A 16,191-nucleotide genomic window follows, 5' to 3' on the forward strand; every position below is an offset into this window, starting at 1 on the left:
GCCCCGAGGCCGGTGCGGGGCCGAGAGCCGCGCTTAGCCCGCAGCCCCGCAGCCACGGCCGGGCACCGCGGGGCCGGGGGCGGCCGGGCAGCGCCTGCCGGGCGCCGCTTTTCGGGGGAAGCGGCTCCGGGTGGCAACGGGCGAGCGCTCCGGGCTCCGGGGCTCCTCGCGCTGCCGCGGGGCTCGGCTGTCGGAGCTCCGCGGACATGTGCTGGGCGCGAAACGCGTGTAAACAGGCGTGCGGGACTGTGGAGAGATCCGTGCGATTTGATTTATCTGTAATAGCACGTATAAAGCTTTTCAAGGTGGCTGCAGTGTAAAAAGTAATGACTTTATTACCTCTGAAAGGTTCTGCGGTTCACATTTAACAGTCCTCTGAATTACAATTCATTACACAGTTGCGCGCTCTCTAAAGCCAACGTAGATCAGAATACCTATCTGTGGTTATTTCCAATAAATAACAGGCGACGTCTCATTGATTTTCTTTAAAAAATCGTAGCAAATTAAGCACTTAGTTACAACTAAATCTGCTTTATTATTGTACTGCGTGCGAGATTCCAGAGGTGACTTCCTCCGGCACGTCTTCAAACATACATTCAAAAGCTAATTTTACAGATGCTTTCATGAATGGCAGCGAGGATGTTCCTACCATTAGCGTGCCCTTAACTCCCGCATCGTAAAATGCCTCGAATTAAATGGGAACTCACCGCCTTAAAACAGTATTTCATCCGGGCTGGATAATTATTAATATTGGCGTTTGATCACAATAGTGCTGCGCTCCCCCCCCGCCCCCCCCCCCCCGACACTTTGCATTGTCATGTGATTGGAGGGCGATAACAAACCTCAAGAAAGAAAAGGAGTCAGAAGACATTTTTAACGTGGCATAACCACAGATTAATAATGCAGGTGGGTTTTTATTTTATTGTATTTTTAGGGGAAGGGAACGTGGCTGTTTAATGAGCAGTCGTGGACACGAAGTAACTATATTTACAATCCTTGATGTGGCTTTTGCTGGGTAATAAATTATGACAATATTAAAATTATTTTCTGGCAGCCCAGTTAACTGCGCTCGGGACTGTAAAGCCCTTACTGATTCCATTTATGCCTTGTAATTACGGTCCACGGGCTCTCTCTAAACCCTTTGGTGTATATTGTGTGTAAACTTTTAGCTAATAGACCTTTTTGAATGGAGGGACTTTTCTCAGTACTTCCTGCAGTATATATTCTGTCTCTGATCTCTGTATTTAATGGCCAAGTCCTGGTTTATGCTTTATAATGTGTTGACAAGTTTTCTAACAGACTTTCTGAAATAATGCACATATATTCACGTCGGTTAGAAACTCCACAGTATTTTTAGAGTCGAGTAGATCTATATCCTAATGCACTGAGAGGGAGTGTAAATCATAGAGGATTTCATAGCCCTTTCAGTAGTTTTCTGTATGAAGTATGAGCAGCGTGGCCTCCAGACGTAACCTTTTAGAAAAAAAGACAGTGCTTTTATTTTATGGTGTAAAGTGCTTTTAGCTTCAGGGCTCTGAACGTGAATGTGGTCAACAAACAGCTCTTGCGAGGGACTTTGCTACAGCCTCAGCCTCAGCGCTGGGGCGCTGCCTGTCTGCCGGCCGGCTTTTGGGGCCACCTCCAGCCCCAGGACGGGTCCCCCCGCATCCCCTTCCCACCCCCCCGGCAGCCCGCTCATGCCTCCAAAGCCAGCACCGCCGCGCCTCGGACGCCCGGGGCCGCGGTGGCCCCCCGGACCTGCCCACTCCGCATCGGGGGGCTCCGTGCGGGGGGCTCCGCGCCCACCCCCGGCCCCGCTGCCCCCGGCGGGTCGTGCAGAGGAGCCCCGCTGGGCTTCCCTCGCCCCGGGGGAACGGGGAATCGGGGCCCCCGGCGATGTCCGAGGGGCGAGCAGCCGTGAGGCTGGGCCCCGGGGAGCAGCCCGGGGGGCCTGCAGGAGCAGGGGCGATGCCCCCGCCATATCCCTTCCCCTCTATGCGGTGCTGCTCGTGCACCGTCCCTGCTCAGAGGCATGGAGCGTTTTCAGGCTCCTCCGTGCCTGTCACAAAGTGAGGGCACTCTGCTCCGAGTTACGCTACAACCGTGGCAGTTAAAAACAAGTACAAATATTCAAATAGTGCTAACGCCTCGAAGTGCTGGTGGGTGAGAAAGGCAAGTGAAAACAAAGCCGGGCAAGCACCAAAGACGGCCCAGCCATGGGGCTCTGCGGACTCGCGCAGACTTGTGTGTCACCTCTTGCTTCTCACCACGACCTTTCCTTGCCCCGGCTGCAGAGGATGCCCCCCCCATCCTGCTGCAGTGGCCTCAGCTGCTCTCACCCCCAGCCATCTCGCCCACTCCTGTGCTACACGCTCCCAGCCCCAGAGCAAAGATGGGAAAACACGGCCGAGATGTTCAGCCGTGCGTGGGCACCTCAGAGGTAGGTGCTGAAACCTGGGCCAGGGTGGTGGTCGGGCTGCCGTGCGAGGGTCTGGCTCACTAGCTGAAGCCCCTGGGCTGTAGCCCCTCCAGCTGGCCCACGTCAATCTGTCCCACGCAGACCAGAGCCCTGAGACATCTGCCAAAATTTACATCTCCTTCTCCTTATGCCTCAGTTCTCTCTGAGAAACAGTGTGGTCCTCCCTCCGTTCAAGCCTGTGAGATACTTGGAGGCTGCTGCCTAAAGGGACACAGAACTGCCTGAAACTGGGAAGCGTGGCCTTCCTCCTTCTCACAGACAGGCACACGGTCTTCCCGCGCAGGACTGGGACCCGAAGGAGTGCGATGCAGCGCGTGCTGCACGCTGCTGTCCCTGCCTCTGCTAATTTAGCGACAGACTTGGCAGTGGGTGAGTTCAGCAACTTTGGTGGGCAAATGTTCCCGCTTTTAAGCTCCAACTGTCATTCATTCATGGCAGGAATCTCACTTGCCAACTCAGTACAGAACATTAGGACCAAATACAAATTCCCAAATTATGCCAGTTCTCCCGAGCTGTGCCGCGTTACATAACGGCCGATAGCACGGGGCGCTCTCCTCCGCCGCGTTGATAGTCTCAATCAGGCAGAGGCACTGTGGGTGGAACTCTTATCGCACCAGGCTGACTCCCCATGAATGAGCAGAGGACTTGCGCGTTCTAGAAATAGCATGTGCATCAGTATTGCACGATGAGGAACTTGGGTACACTGCTTTCCCTCTTCTCCTTTTTTTTTTTTTTTTTCTTTTTTAATAAAAGCTCAAAATAAACTCCAACCCAGCAAGCGCAGCACACACAGCGGCGAGTCCATGCAGGATCACAAACATATGAGCGCCAGGTGACTGAAAGATTTCGTTATAGGCTGCTCTAGGCAGGACCCAGAATAAAATGCTTAACCCGAGGAGAGTTTTTCCAGCAGTTACAGCAAGGTCTGGGATCTCAGCCTGCCCCTGCGTGCACAGCACTGAGAACGATGGAGCCCTGAACCTTGACTGGACTTTTGGGGGATGGCAATAAAATGACCACACAAAGCACTCAGGAGGCAGACTTTCAGACAGCAAACCCCTCCTTTAAGTCTGCAGTTCTGCAAGTGCATGGGCAGGCAGGGGAGGCACTGGCTATGCTATAAACAATGCCAGTAAAATCTCACTTTTAATCAAATGTTTAATTTCAGCCAAACTCCGGTGTTAGTTTTTACTGCTCTAGAAGATACAGCTAGCTTTTCATTTTGTATCTTATTAATATTTGTGTATCTTTCTATAAGCGTGTAACACGCCCCTGACAGCTTGTATCCTACGTTTCGAGCCAACATAATTTAAACTTTGTGCCTTTAGAACTTGACCTATAATGCAAATCCATACAGTCTTAATTATAGCAGCACCAGCAGCCACTGTGCGAGTGAAATAGTCGAGCTTTCGTTACTAGAGAGGCACAGTAGTTAAGGTCTGTCAGTGTTCCCGTTACAATCCCCATCTTGAAGAGGTTATAACTCGGGCTGTGTAAATTTGATTGAGCTGAAACTTGGGACTCAAACTGTCAGTCCATATAGGGAATTATCTTATGAATAATTGGCTAACCCATTGCTTGATTCACAGACCTTTATAAAATGATTTTTAATGGGTTTTAATGTTTTTTTCTTTTACTGACATCTAGGGTATGAATTTGGTACTTCTAGCTCTTTTGAAGCTCCATATTGAGCAGCATATGTATAGGTACATACAAAAAGCTCTGCAGTAACACACGGGGCATGCATGCCACACTTCCACATCTATGTGTACACATACACAGAGGAAGACACCGTGTGAGAGAAGTGCCACTTAATCTCTGTCAGAAGAGAGTCCTAAACGTGTAAGATAAAGAGAACAGAACTGCCTCCGACAGAAGGGAACTAAGGCTCCTGAGCAGTGTTCCTCAGTCCCGTTGTGATCCGCTGCTGGCGTAGCAGCAGTCGGACGGATTTACACCAGCACGGTATCACCGAACCGGCAATCCAAAATGCAGTCCTGGTGCGTTCCCGCACGGGGAGCAGGCCACCTCAGTTATCTTCAGATGCAGTGGGGATAGCTGGGGGCAAGTCTCTTTGTTATCTTTGTTAACAGTTTCTCAGAATCTTTCATCTTTGGGGGCTTTTTCTTCCCCCAAAGCGTGTGGAAGTGAGTCCCCCATGGGCCTTGGCATCAGAACAGCCGTCATGATTGCACTTTGAAAGCCATGAGCCATTTCACTTTGAACACTGAGCTTAAGTATGGCTTTGTGTTGCAAAGAATTTTACTGAGAATTGCTCTCCATAATGCTTCTCACTAGTTCTAAACTTCTGTTGCTCAGAGAAGGTTATCACTTCAAATCACACTCAGCTGGTGAGGCAGTGGACTTGGAAATTTCCTTAACCCTAGCAGAAAAAGATGGAAAGCCCAGAGCTAGAAAGATGAGCCACAGACCTTGAACAGATGGCTGTAATAAGCCAGACCCCACAAAGTCCATGCCCACCCTGCTGAATGGTTATAGAGCAGGGACACCATCTTTGGAGTCCTTTCTGAGATCACAAGTCATCCACTTACTTAAGCAGGTTGCTGTCCTTATGAGCCGTAAGGAGAACACATAACTGACACAAGTGTCTTTTGGATTCATTTTCTTTCTGACTTTATCTGCTAGGCTTGGGGACATCCCTAGCTAGCTCAAGGTAAAGAATTATGGCCAATTCAGGCCGCCGGCACAGACACACGGCATGGATGGGAAAGGCGCCGAGCAAACTCCTGGTGAGGCTCACAGCAGGAAGAAGTGGCGAGTCTGGCTGTGTGCAGCTCTGCCCTGGGTCCCGACTTTTGCAGCTTTCCGAATGGACAGGAGGAACGGAGCCTGGCGTTGAGGCGTGCCAGAAAGAAGCTTGTCTCCTGGTTCCGGTTCGCTGTGAACCTAGTGCATGATGGGCACTGGCTGCGGGCACCACCGTTCTATATGTGTGTATGTAGGTATGTTCGTACACATCGCGCCCACAAGTTGGCAGGAATGTTTAAAAGAGCAGCACGTTCAACAGTGGCACAGCCGCGCCTCACTGCCAAATGTCTGTTAATCAGAGAAGGCACGGGGAGCTGCAGAGCTGGTCTGAGCCTGACCAAATGAACTATGTGGGGCATCTGATCTTTTTACATAGCCATTGCTTATGAACAAGATTTTCTCAGGATCTTTTGGAGAAGCTTCTCATGCTTCCGTGCAAGATCAGACCCAAGGGGCTCAAGCTCTCATCATCCTTATGAGAAAATCTGGAAAGCTCCACTCTGGATGTGGCAGGCAGGAAGAAGTGGAATTGCAAACATTTTGTCTTGAAAAATAAATCCAACTATATCTCAATAGAATCAAATAAGAATTGCAGAATAATAAAAATAATTCATTAAACTGAGGCACCCAACACAAGCTTCAGCAATCAAAACCAGTTATTTCCATTGAGAAATTAGTTTTGCCACACAGGATGAGGAAAGATTTAGTCCCTTCTACTTCCCAGCACACTTGGCTTGAGTGACAACAGGGAAGGGTAGTGCAATAGAAAAGGATTTCCCTCCTCTAATCCTGCTCGATATATCCCCCTGCCAGAGGAATCTGCTTGGCCTTGGGTACTGCAAAATTCTTAAGCATATATTTATCTTTGGGCACATCAGCTGTACTTCCATGCCTAAAGGAAGCATGTGGTCAAGTATTTTGTTAGCCTGGTGCCTTACCATCTTTTGGAAACAACTTTTATTACGTTGATTTTTAGAGCTTCAACTTTCAGTCACTAAGAATGCGTTTAACTGAAATGTAACGTATAGATTCATCATTCTCCGTATTCATTTTGTACTACTGTTTCAGATGACATTTAGGTTTAGCTTTTAGCTTCGGCAAAGAAGATATGCACACGCTTTGCAGAGCATGGTATGGTTTGTGTGAGGATCTAGATGAAAAGAAAGAATTAATTGTTGAGATAGCAGAGATCTTCTGCATTCAAAATAAAAATAAAAACAGCCTTACTGTGGGGAGTTTTTGCTTTGCCATATTTATCCCGCGCAACTCTTTATGTGCAAAATTTCAGCTTAATTGTTAGAATGCTTACAATAATATTTTAAGGCAACTCTCTGTAGTCAGACTCATATATTATTACATAGCCCAGAGCTGCACAGAAAGATGCAGTGCTGAGGCGTAGCGGGAGTGGTGCTGAATAACATATTATAAGAGCGCTCTTCTTTGAGCAGTTTGGATAGTTTTGCCACCATTTGTTATTGTCAGCACATATAATTTTTACAGTACAGTATGAATTCTGACTGCAGTGAAAAAATGCCTTCTACAGCCAGTATGAATAAGATTTCACTCAATTAGAATAACACGCAAGTATATCATACGGCATTACACAGAAAGCTGATATGCATTAAGTATGAATGCTGGGGCTGGGGGGGAGTTATTGTACTAATGCTATTGTTCCGTGAGCAACTATTCCCCAGCAGATTAAAAAAAAAAAAAAAAAAAAAAAAAAAGCAAGGGAAATTAAATTCAGAAATCAGAAATATGTACAATGTTTGATATCACCATACTGAAATTAACGTATTCACCGCTGCAACTTTGCTGTGCCCTATCCCATTATGTCTCACAGCATCTGTGTGCCCAGAAAGAGAGAAGCAGAGGTAAACACAGAGAGAGATCCACAGACTAACTCTAAATGCTGGCTGTTTCATGGCACCAGTCTTTAAATGCTGCTTCCCACTGGTGTCGGTGAGAAGTTTGGTCTGAAGGTGGCCGCAGCAGTGTGGCCCATCGCCACCATGCACTCCCCGACACCTCAGCGGGGTGACGCACTGCGACCCCCTGCTCCTGGACACCCCGCGTGGCTCTGAGCAGTTCCACGGCAGCTGAAGCAGCCGAAGGTATCTGTCGTGTGGGGACGGATGTGGATGCGGCCGCGACCGTTCCTGCGAGGAAAGCCAAAAGTGCCCGGGAAACAAGGTGTATCTCAGAGAGCCATTGTACTCAGCGCCAATAAAAATGAAACTATTCTCAACCGAGACCTAATTAGCTTTTATATTCAAAGCTGTACTGCACATTTGTACGTTGCTTATGAGTGGGACTAAAAAATATATGTACCATGAACTATACTTTTAAAGAGTCTATTGAATGCTTTCCCCATTCTCCAAGGATTGCCTCCTCCTTGGATGTATACATTCAGGGAATATGAAGAGGCTAATTATTTTTCCCTGAAATGATCGCTGCATTTCTCTGGCAGTTTACACCAAATCATGGACCTCACACCTTCGGCCTTGGAACTGAAAATAAAACCAACCCTGCCTTCCAATCCTAAGACAAAAAACTGTTTGGTAAACAAATTTCCTGCCCCGGGCTTTACAGGGATCGCTCTTGCATCAGAGCCACCATGTACATCTGATCCTTTTTCTCCATTTTTCAAGGGGGTTATATATTTTTCTGTTACCTTTCCTGCCTGTGAAGCAATCAGGGAGAACGGCAGGAGGCACCATAAATATGCAAATTGCCGCCAGATAACTGGTTTCGCTGGTTCCGCCTTGGGAAGCGGCAGCGCCGCAGGGGGGGTCCCCGGGACCCGGCCGCCCCCAGTGCCCCCCAGGCCCACTGCGTTTCCCTCCCACTGGCAGCAGCCGTGGAGGCGCTCGGCTGCCCGCGGTGTGGAGACCGCTCCTTCCGTCCCACTGCTGCACCAGCCCGTGGCTCACACTCCCACGCGGCCTTTCCACGTGCATGTCTTTTATACTTTGCACTTCTCTTCCAAGGGGGGTTCAGTTCTCTTCGCGCACCCCCAGCACGCCCCTGGAAGCGCAATGTCGCTTTGCTCAAAGGGCGGCTGGAGCCATCGCTTGCCAAGGCGCAGGCTGGCAGGACCACGTCGGCCCTGCTGGGTGGTGGCACTGGGCAAAACCCAGAGGTACTTGGGCGCGGGATCTGTGGCCTGAAACACATGCTCAGGCCCCGTCCTTCCTAATTCAGCATTTGAGGGATTAAAAGCAACCGCTGGTTTCCAAATTAAAAACATGTTAAAATGAAAGTTTAATTCATGGTTAAATGCTTGCAAAAGTACATGAGGCTGTTTTAAAAATCACAGAGAGAAAACACAATCTTTTGTGGATTTGGGGTTTGCTCTGTTCTTAAATTCAAAACAGTGCTGCTCACTGCACTAACGTTTCGCAGGGCATTCGTCAAGACCATGGACTGAGCATTTGGGTATTTGTGCAAACACCCAGGTAAGCAATATAATTCATACGCATTCACACGCGCAGCAGATTTAACACAGGTATTGCTATCAGTATGGTGGTAGCCCCATATAACAGAGTAAGCCACAATTCACACCTGTGATGGTCTATTGAATACGTAATATACATTTTTAAAATTGCCTGGAAATGTATTCATACGGCAAAATCTAATGGGTCAGGCGGAGCTTTTATTCTTGATCAAATAATAAAAATTGTTAGAGATCACTCTGTCATCTCATTGCTCGCCAGCCTCCACAAAAACTGTTTTACGTTCCTATTTAAACAGGAGAGTGAGAAGGAAAACATAAACCGCGGAAGAGTTACTACAGATATTAACTTTTAAGCCAGAAAAGCAAGACAGCTGAAAGAGTGAGCAGGGAATTGGCTCCATCCGCACCCGTCTCGGTTTCCGACAGCTGAAGCCTCTGGACAGCAGATCGCATCAGGACAATGTTGGGCTCGCCACGCACCAGAGGATGACTTGGGCGAGGTGTTGCCACTCTGCCTCTGAGGTCCCTTCTTTCTGTGCATTTAGGTCTCACAGGGAAGGAGCCTTAGCGTGGACGGATGGGCACAGGCTGCAGACAGATCCACCTCCGCGTGGGACAGAGTGGGTGGCAATGGCCTTGTCCACAGAGAAGGAATCTGAACTGCAGACTAGTAACAGCAATGGTGATTACTATTAAAGCTCTGAGCTTTTCATTACTGAAAACTTCAAATAACTCTCCTGAACTATATTTGAGCCATTTTTTTCATGTTAACTCCAGTTTTGATTGCTGGAAAAGGTTGACTGCTAGAAAAGGAAAACCAGTGCACCGCACAGCAGTTGGGAATCGAAGCCCTTCTGTACCAGAACCCCTGCCACATACGTACTGTCACTCACCTTCCAGACACTCAGTACAACCATTCAATCTATTGAATCAAGAGACTGTTTGATCTTATCTGCATCTGTGAGCTGACTGTCAACCTGCTTAGGCTGCATATTAAATCATCTATAGTAGCTGTATCAAGCTGGGATGATCTGTTAATTCTAAATTTATTAACCCTTGGAGTGCAGTTATCGTGTTTAATCTAGTGTAGCCAGCATTTATTTTACAAGACTAAATCCTTCTTTAAGATATGGCTGTGCAGTAGGTTAAAGAATCATTAATGTGTAGGAGATGGTAATTGGGAAGAGCTCACTTTGATCTTTGGAAGCCAGCTGACAGCATCGCTGCTCCAAACACATATGTGTGTGTGCTGGCGTCACGCTCGCGTGTCCGGCGTGCGGGGTGTGTGCACATGTATGCGCCTGACCACATTTCCTCGCAGAAAGAGTTTTGCCTGAGCCCAGAAAGAAGAGAGGCCTCAAACAATGCCTTAGCTCCACACCACCACGAAGACTTCGAATCAAAATCTACGTCACAGCGCAGCACCACAGCGCAGGCGGGGAGACTGCAGGCAGGGTCCTGCCACGAGCGAAGAGCAAACCTCTCCTCCGAGTCTGCTCCTGGTCTCGGGCCGTACCTGCCCCCCAAACCAACTGCCACGCATCCGCGGAGCGCTGCGGGCTACGGCCACCACAGGACTCGCAACAAGTCGAGTGCTGCTATCCGCCTGCATACAAATAAATGTACCCCCTCCCAGACACAGATACACACACAAGTAATTTTATATAGATATATACATGCAGATAAATATGTTAATCTGTTCGTTATACACACCCAGCCCTCCCTGCCTCTCTCCCCTGTTATCTATTCTACTTGCACGTTGCCGATGGTATCAACATATTCACAGCTTTTATTTCAGTCACAAACTGCTAGGCATGCTTCCTTTTTTGGTAATCACGTGCCTGGTATCTCTCTAATGTAGCCTAATAACAATTTTAGCATTCAGATGAAGCGATTTCATTCTGTGACTGCCTTTTCTATTAGATTTGATTCTGAGAAGCCCCAGTGGGTGCCTCCGAGGCAGAGATCTATCTGTGAGGCTGCAACCGATTCAATAGCAGCCTGAGCTAACCTTGACCTTTCCCTAGACCCTGCTCCATCTGGTGCCAGGCTGGTCCCCCCCTTCTCCTCCTCCTTGCTTCACAGTCAGCATTGATCAAGGCGGAATCGAGCGTCTCTCTCCCTCCAAGGGCTGGGCAGTCGCAGGAAGGACAGCACATTTCAATATATGGAAATGATCAAGCCTCTTATGCAATCATAAATCTACATAGAGGCTGGTGATTTGATATTTCATCCACCTCCACAGATTCTCCCCCTCCCTCCCCCCAGCAGGGATTTATAAACTATAAGACAGCGGCTTTCCCCAACACCTGGAAATTATAAAGCTGGCTGTTTATTGGGAATGAATGCCTGGCGATTTGATCTGATTTACTTGGCGTTTCATTTATCTGCTTGCAACTCGCTCCGTTGTCTTCCCGCGTCCTTGGGTTACGCGTGCCCCCCCTTTCTTTCTGCTGCTTCCCCCCGTTCGGGCGCTGGGGGTGTTTCAGTGCCGCTGCCGGCAGGCACATGGCAAGCTGGGCAGCACGCTGCACACCCGAGCCCCACTCCGTACCGGGCACCGAGTGCCGGGTCGCTGGGGCGCCTTTCGATCTCCGGAAACGAGCAGAGGCTCCTGCGATAAATCAGCGCTCGCCACTTTGCCACTTCCCTAGTTCTGCTTCATTTTCTTCCTCCCTTCCCGGCACTGGGCTGCTGCTCCCTGTCTCCCCCACCCCACCGTACCTCGAGTGTTTCCACTTCCGTGCCCCCACACCGCCGAGGGGCACAGGCCCGGCCCTGCGGCGCTCGGCTCCCTGCCAGTGCTGCGTGGGGGATGCTGCTCCGTGCACCCCTCTGTGCCCCTCCGCATCGCGGGGCTGAGGGGGGCTCCCCGAGCCACTCCGGGCCCCGCTGTGGGCTGCCGGTGCCCCCGCAGTGACACGGTGCTTCGGTGTGCCCCCGCGGGCGGGTGACAACAGGCAGGTGGCCGGCGTCCCTGCTCTCATCTGGTGGCTTCCCTAAGTGCCGGGCTGGTCGCTGGATTTACAAGCAGTGATTGAAGTCATTTTCCCAACAATTCCTAACATTGCCACGCTTGCTCATCTCATACCAGCCTTGAGATTATATAACAGATTATGTAAAATTATAATGACAATGTAATATATGCAGACGCTAATTATTATATATAGTTTCCTGCATATATATAGCTAGGCACGCACCACATGTGCTAAGAGTCACTTCTGTAACACTCACACAGCCAACACTCCTGGCTGTAGACGCGGTGTAGAAAAGGAATGGTTAGATATTTGGCAGTACATATGTATAAGACAGATATATTATTTAATCGGAAAAGGTATCTGGAAATGTATTTCCCTTTCTTTGAGGAATTTGTTGTGCTTTATCTCCACGGGTAGTGAAAAATAATAGAAAGAAACTGTGAATTACATTGAAAAAAATATGTATGTTCGATTTGTCAGTTTAATATTACACTTCCTTTCTGCAATGTTACAAAGATTTAGAAGAGTTCCAAAATTTTCAGCTCTAATCTGTGTCTTGTGTACTCTAAGGTTTGTTTGCAGGACCTGCCACCACATGCCGGCTAAAAATGAGTGTCAATTAATAATTAAAAAAACCTGTCTTCCTTACTTCTGCACTCTTATAACTTAACAGGTTTCGATAAAACCACTGATGCAACAGTGAGAATTTTCCAATTCCTGCAGTACGAACAGTTTTCATCCTACAGCACCAAAGCTTCCCAAAATAGAGCCACTGAATATTTCTTTGCTCCCCCCCCGGCAATCTACATATTATTGTTCACTTAAAATATAAAGAATATTCAGCGCTTTAAAAAGCGTGTTTTCTTCTACCAAGAACAGAGCTGGTGGAAACAATCTCAAAACTAGACAGTTAGAGTAACTGCACTGTATTATTTGTGGCCTCCAAAATTAGAAATAATTTGAAACGAGAAGTAGGAGAGTTTTTAGCTGTGTTTTCTACCACGTGAGAAGTAACTGAAAAACATTCACCCTCGTAACAACAAAATTTATAAGCTCTTTTCTTTCTGAGCTACTTGAGCAATTGGGTAACCTCTGCAGAAATGCCTGAGTGTGGTTTGCTGTTTAAAAGCATATTGTACTTATTAATAAAATGTGAAATGGCTTAAAAAACAATTTGAGCTATGAATTGCCATCTGCTCAATGGGGGGGAAACAGAAAGTAACTGAATATATTTTCTCACCTTTTTTTTATAGTAACATAAACAACACTCCAGAATGCTATAAACTTTTAGCTGCACGAAAAGCATTTGTACAGTTCATCATGCCTTAGGTCAGGACTTTGTCCACGTTGTTAAACACTGTTTCTTTTAATTATCTGCAGAAGTCCCACAGTACTTCTTCCCCTGTTAAACAAGGTGTCCTTTTAAATTTCAGGGATTAGAAGTCTGATCCTGCGTTCCACATGATGCCCTGGAATCTCTCCCTGACAGAGCGCTACCCTGAGATCTGTGCATGCCACGAGACATCAAAATGTGGGAAAAGCGGCATGCAGACCTTGTTCTGGTCTTCTGCGTGGGAGGGGAAGAGGGAAGGGTTTCTATTACCCAGCTTTTATGCAGTACTTTGCAGCGCTGCTGTCCATCGCAAGAGAAATTCACCTTCCTTGTCCTCTCTCTGCCCCTGCCCCTTTTTTGCAGAGAAAAAACGAGGTCCCCGTGGAACCAAATGGGACTGCTTCCTCTGGTGTCGAGTTTTGCCAGTACCAACAGCACATTCCTCCAGCGCAAGCGACTCAGTGACCCCCGAGAGTGCTGTGGGGCAACGCTCTCACACCAGCTCAAAGCACAGGGAGGCCTCCCTCTGCCTGTCCCAGGAGAAAGGCAGCAGTGGCAGCGCCTGGCCCAGGCTGCTGGGAGCAGGGCTCCCCGCGAGCAGGGAACCCATCCCTCTCAACACCTGCTGCTCCTTGTGACGGGGCTCACCACACAAACACTGCAACAGAAAGAACAAAATAACAGATTATTTTTTTTCTTCCTACTTAGTGGAGTTATTTCTTCGCTGCCCTTCAGCTTTATGCACCTGGGAGCCCTGACTTTTTTAACCTGTTTATTCTATTTCTTGCTCAGCTAACCAGCCCCAAACTCTGCTCCTGCCAGCTGCAGACAGGAGGAGAGAGCCTTTTGGGAGTGCACGGCGCCATTCGAACCAAGCGGCCAGGTTTGAGCTACATAACAGGAAGGTGGTGACTTGCACCGAGTTTCACAGGAGCACGAGGGAGGGAGGAGCTGTGAGCTGTTCCAGGTCCGTCCCACAAGACGAGCACGTGTTAAACAGTAATTCTGCAGTGTGCGAATTGTCCTCAGCTGCCCAATGCCTGATGCTTTCTACTCTCCAGAAGGCTGATTTGTTTAGAGCACCTTTTAAAAATAACAACAATACAAGGAGCAGCTTTTCTGCTCCCTTGGAATTTGGCAGGAATGTAGATACAACATATGGGAAGAGGGGAAACTAAAACTAAACAATAGGAAAGGCAAACACAATGGCATAAAAATGGCCCGCACCCCTGCACCCCACACATTTGCATTTCCAACAGCGCACCCGTTAGGGCCGGGAACAGCAAAGTGCCTCGAGATTTATATGCAAAGCGTGTGAGCTTATTGCAGGAGCTGTATCACAGCACACGCCTAGGTGCTCTGCACCTCACATACATATTGCACCATAGCATTAAGATTCAAATCACCTGTCCTCCATCACTAATAAAAATGAAATACATGAGTGGAAGTTTGAATACAGTGGCTTGACAGAGTATGTCATGTCGCACACAAGAAGAAGTGCTACAACTGTGTGATCTAAAAGCAGCTCCCCGTTTCTGTGGCAAAACATTCTTCTGTTTCAAGGGCGAAATGCACGCTGTGCGAAAAGGTAAGCCCGAACCCTTAAACCAGCTCCTAGCCCCCCTAAGAGCACAGCTTGTCGCCCAACCCTACAACAGGATTCATCGCTACACTCAGAAAAACATACGGCTTTGTGAGACTCCCAGATTTTCTCGCTTTCTTTCTTTTATTTTTTTCTGCTTTTACAGAGTGCAGAAGCAAGCAAAGCGCCAAAGCAGTGCTGCATTTTGAGCGGTCCTTCCCCAGCAGAGAAGTTGCCACAACAGAGCACCACCGTAGAGGAAGTTGCCGATACCGGCGCGTTAAGGGTTTGTCAGTGTTTCCATCCTAAAGCCGCTAGCTTAAGAGGCTTATTCTTGGCTATTAAAACATCTCCAGGCTGACTTAGAGTGGGGGAAGGTAGTTTTATTTACTATTACAGGTGGGAAATCACCTATCCAGTTATTTATTTTTAACCAGGTGAAGGTAGGAACAAAGGGAGTTTTATTGGTTTTAGAGGCTTGTGTGGGTGTTCTTGTGTCATAGGAACAACAGCATCTCCAGGTCATGGATCTGCAGCATGGGAAAGGGACTTCAGAGATTTTGTAAGGCCACAATTAACGTACCTGACTGATTTCCTTAAGCCATGTGGTTTTGTCACAAGTATGCGACAGCTTTGTTTGACAGCAGCCTAACTCCCAGAAAGCTGGGGCACAGTGCCTGCAGTGTCATGCTCAACGTACGGTCCCTGCACCCCCGAGATATTTGCTGGAGGCCTGGAGGGGCTCTCTTGCTATAGCAGGAAAGTGTTTTGGCAGCGCTGGCTGCTGGCAGGGGCCAAGATCTAGACCCTGCTGAGGCTTCCTGAGAAACAGCGCGTGGCCAGGTGGAGCGTGGCTCCTGATTGCTGATGGGACCACCGGCGTTTTCAGCCTGTCCTGAGCTCGCTTCTTCAGGGAAGTGAAAAGCCAGACAGACTTTAGGATGGAAAGTGTGTATGGAAGTGCCTCTATTTTTCAAAGCAGTCTACTGTACAGATACATCTGATAAGCACGGAATGGCACTCTAAGTGAGATGCAAACAAAGCACAGGGACAGTCATTAGAGAACCACACACAACAGGTATTTTGTTCTGCGTGAAAGGCCACAGTATTGACATAAGGACGGATATTACCAGCTCCTCACTCGTGCTCGATCCCCCCCCAACTGAAGGGATAGATAGAGCTGGTTCAGAAAGGTGTATTATTGCCACAGGTTCTGGAGTCCAAAACATTTATAACACCCATTCGGTGCACGTTCAAGCAGTTGACAGCAACAGCTCCAAAAATTGTCACCACCTGCAGGAGAGCAGATGCTCTAAGAGGTTGCCAAGAGCCTGATCTCAAGTGGCCTCTGGGAAAAGGCCCGTGGAGGTGTACCAAACACGATGTCTCCAAACCCACCACCTCAACAGGTGGCCCTGGTGTTGGTTTCTTTGAGGATGCACAGGCTCTGGGGTGTCCTCTTCCTCCTGAGCTTGCTCCTCCTGAGATCAGGCTGATGGCAGAGGGAGACAGGAGGAAAAGGTACTGTGCCACTGCCGGTGCCATAGCTGTTCTGTAGATAGTGCAAGGACTTTGTTCCTCAGGACTGTCCAT

At 48.4% G+C, this 16,191-nt stretch overlaps 2 long non-coding RNA genes across 2 annotated transcripts; one reads left to right on the forward strand and one right to left on the reverse strand.

The window, feature by feature from the left end:
- Positions 1-62: 62 nt before the first annotated feature.
- On the forward strand, positions 63-10,993 carry LOC118164729. The gene is made up of 2 exons (XR_004749630.1): positions 63-906; positions 9,002-10,993. It is a non-coding gene; the product is annotated as an uncharacterized LOC118164729 (long non-coding RNA).
- Positions 8,493-13,091, reverse strand: LOC118164730. Its single transcript, XR_004749631.1, has 2 exons — positions 10,717-13,091; positions 8,493-10,163 (listed from the first exon to the last, which is right to left on the reverse strand). It is a non-coding gene; the product is annotated as an uncharacterized LOC118164730 (long non-coding RNA).
- Positions 13,092-16,191: the final 3,100 nt, after the last annotated feature.

This window comes from Oxyura jamaicensis, chromosome 3, assembly GCF_011077185.1.
Source record: "Oxyura jamaicensis isolate SHBP4307 breed ruddy duck chromosome 3, BPBGC_Ojam_1.0, whole genome shotgun sequence".
NCBI lineage: Eukaryota > Metazoa > Chordata > Aves > Anseriformes > Anatidae > Oxyura > Oxyura jamaicensis.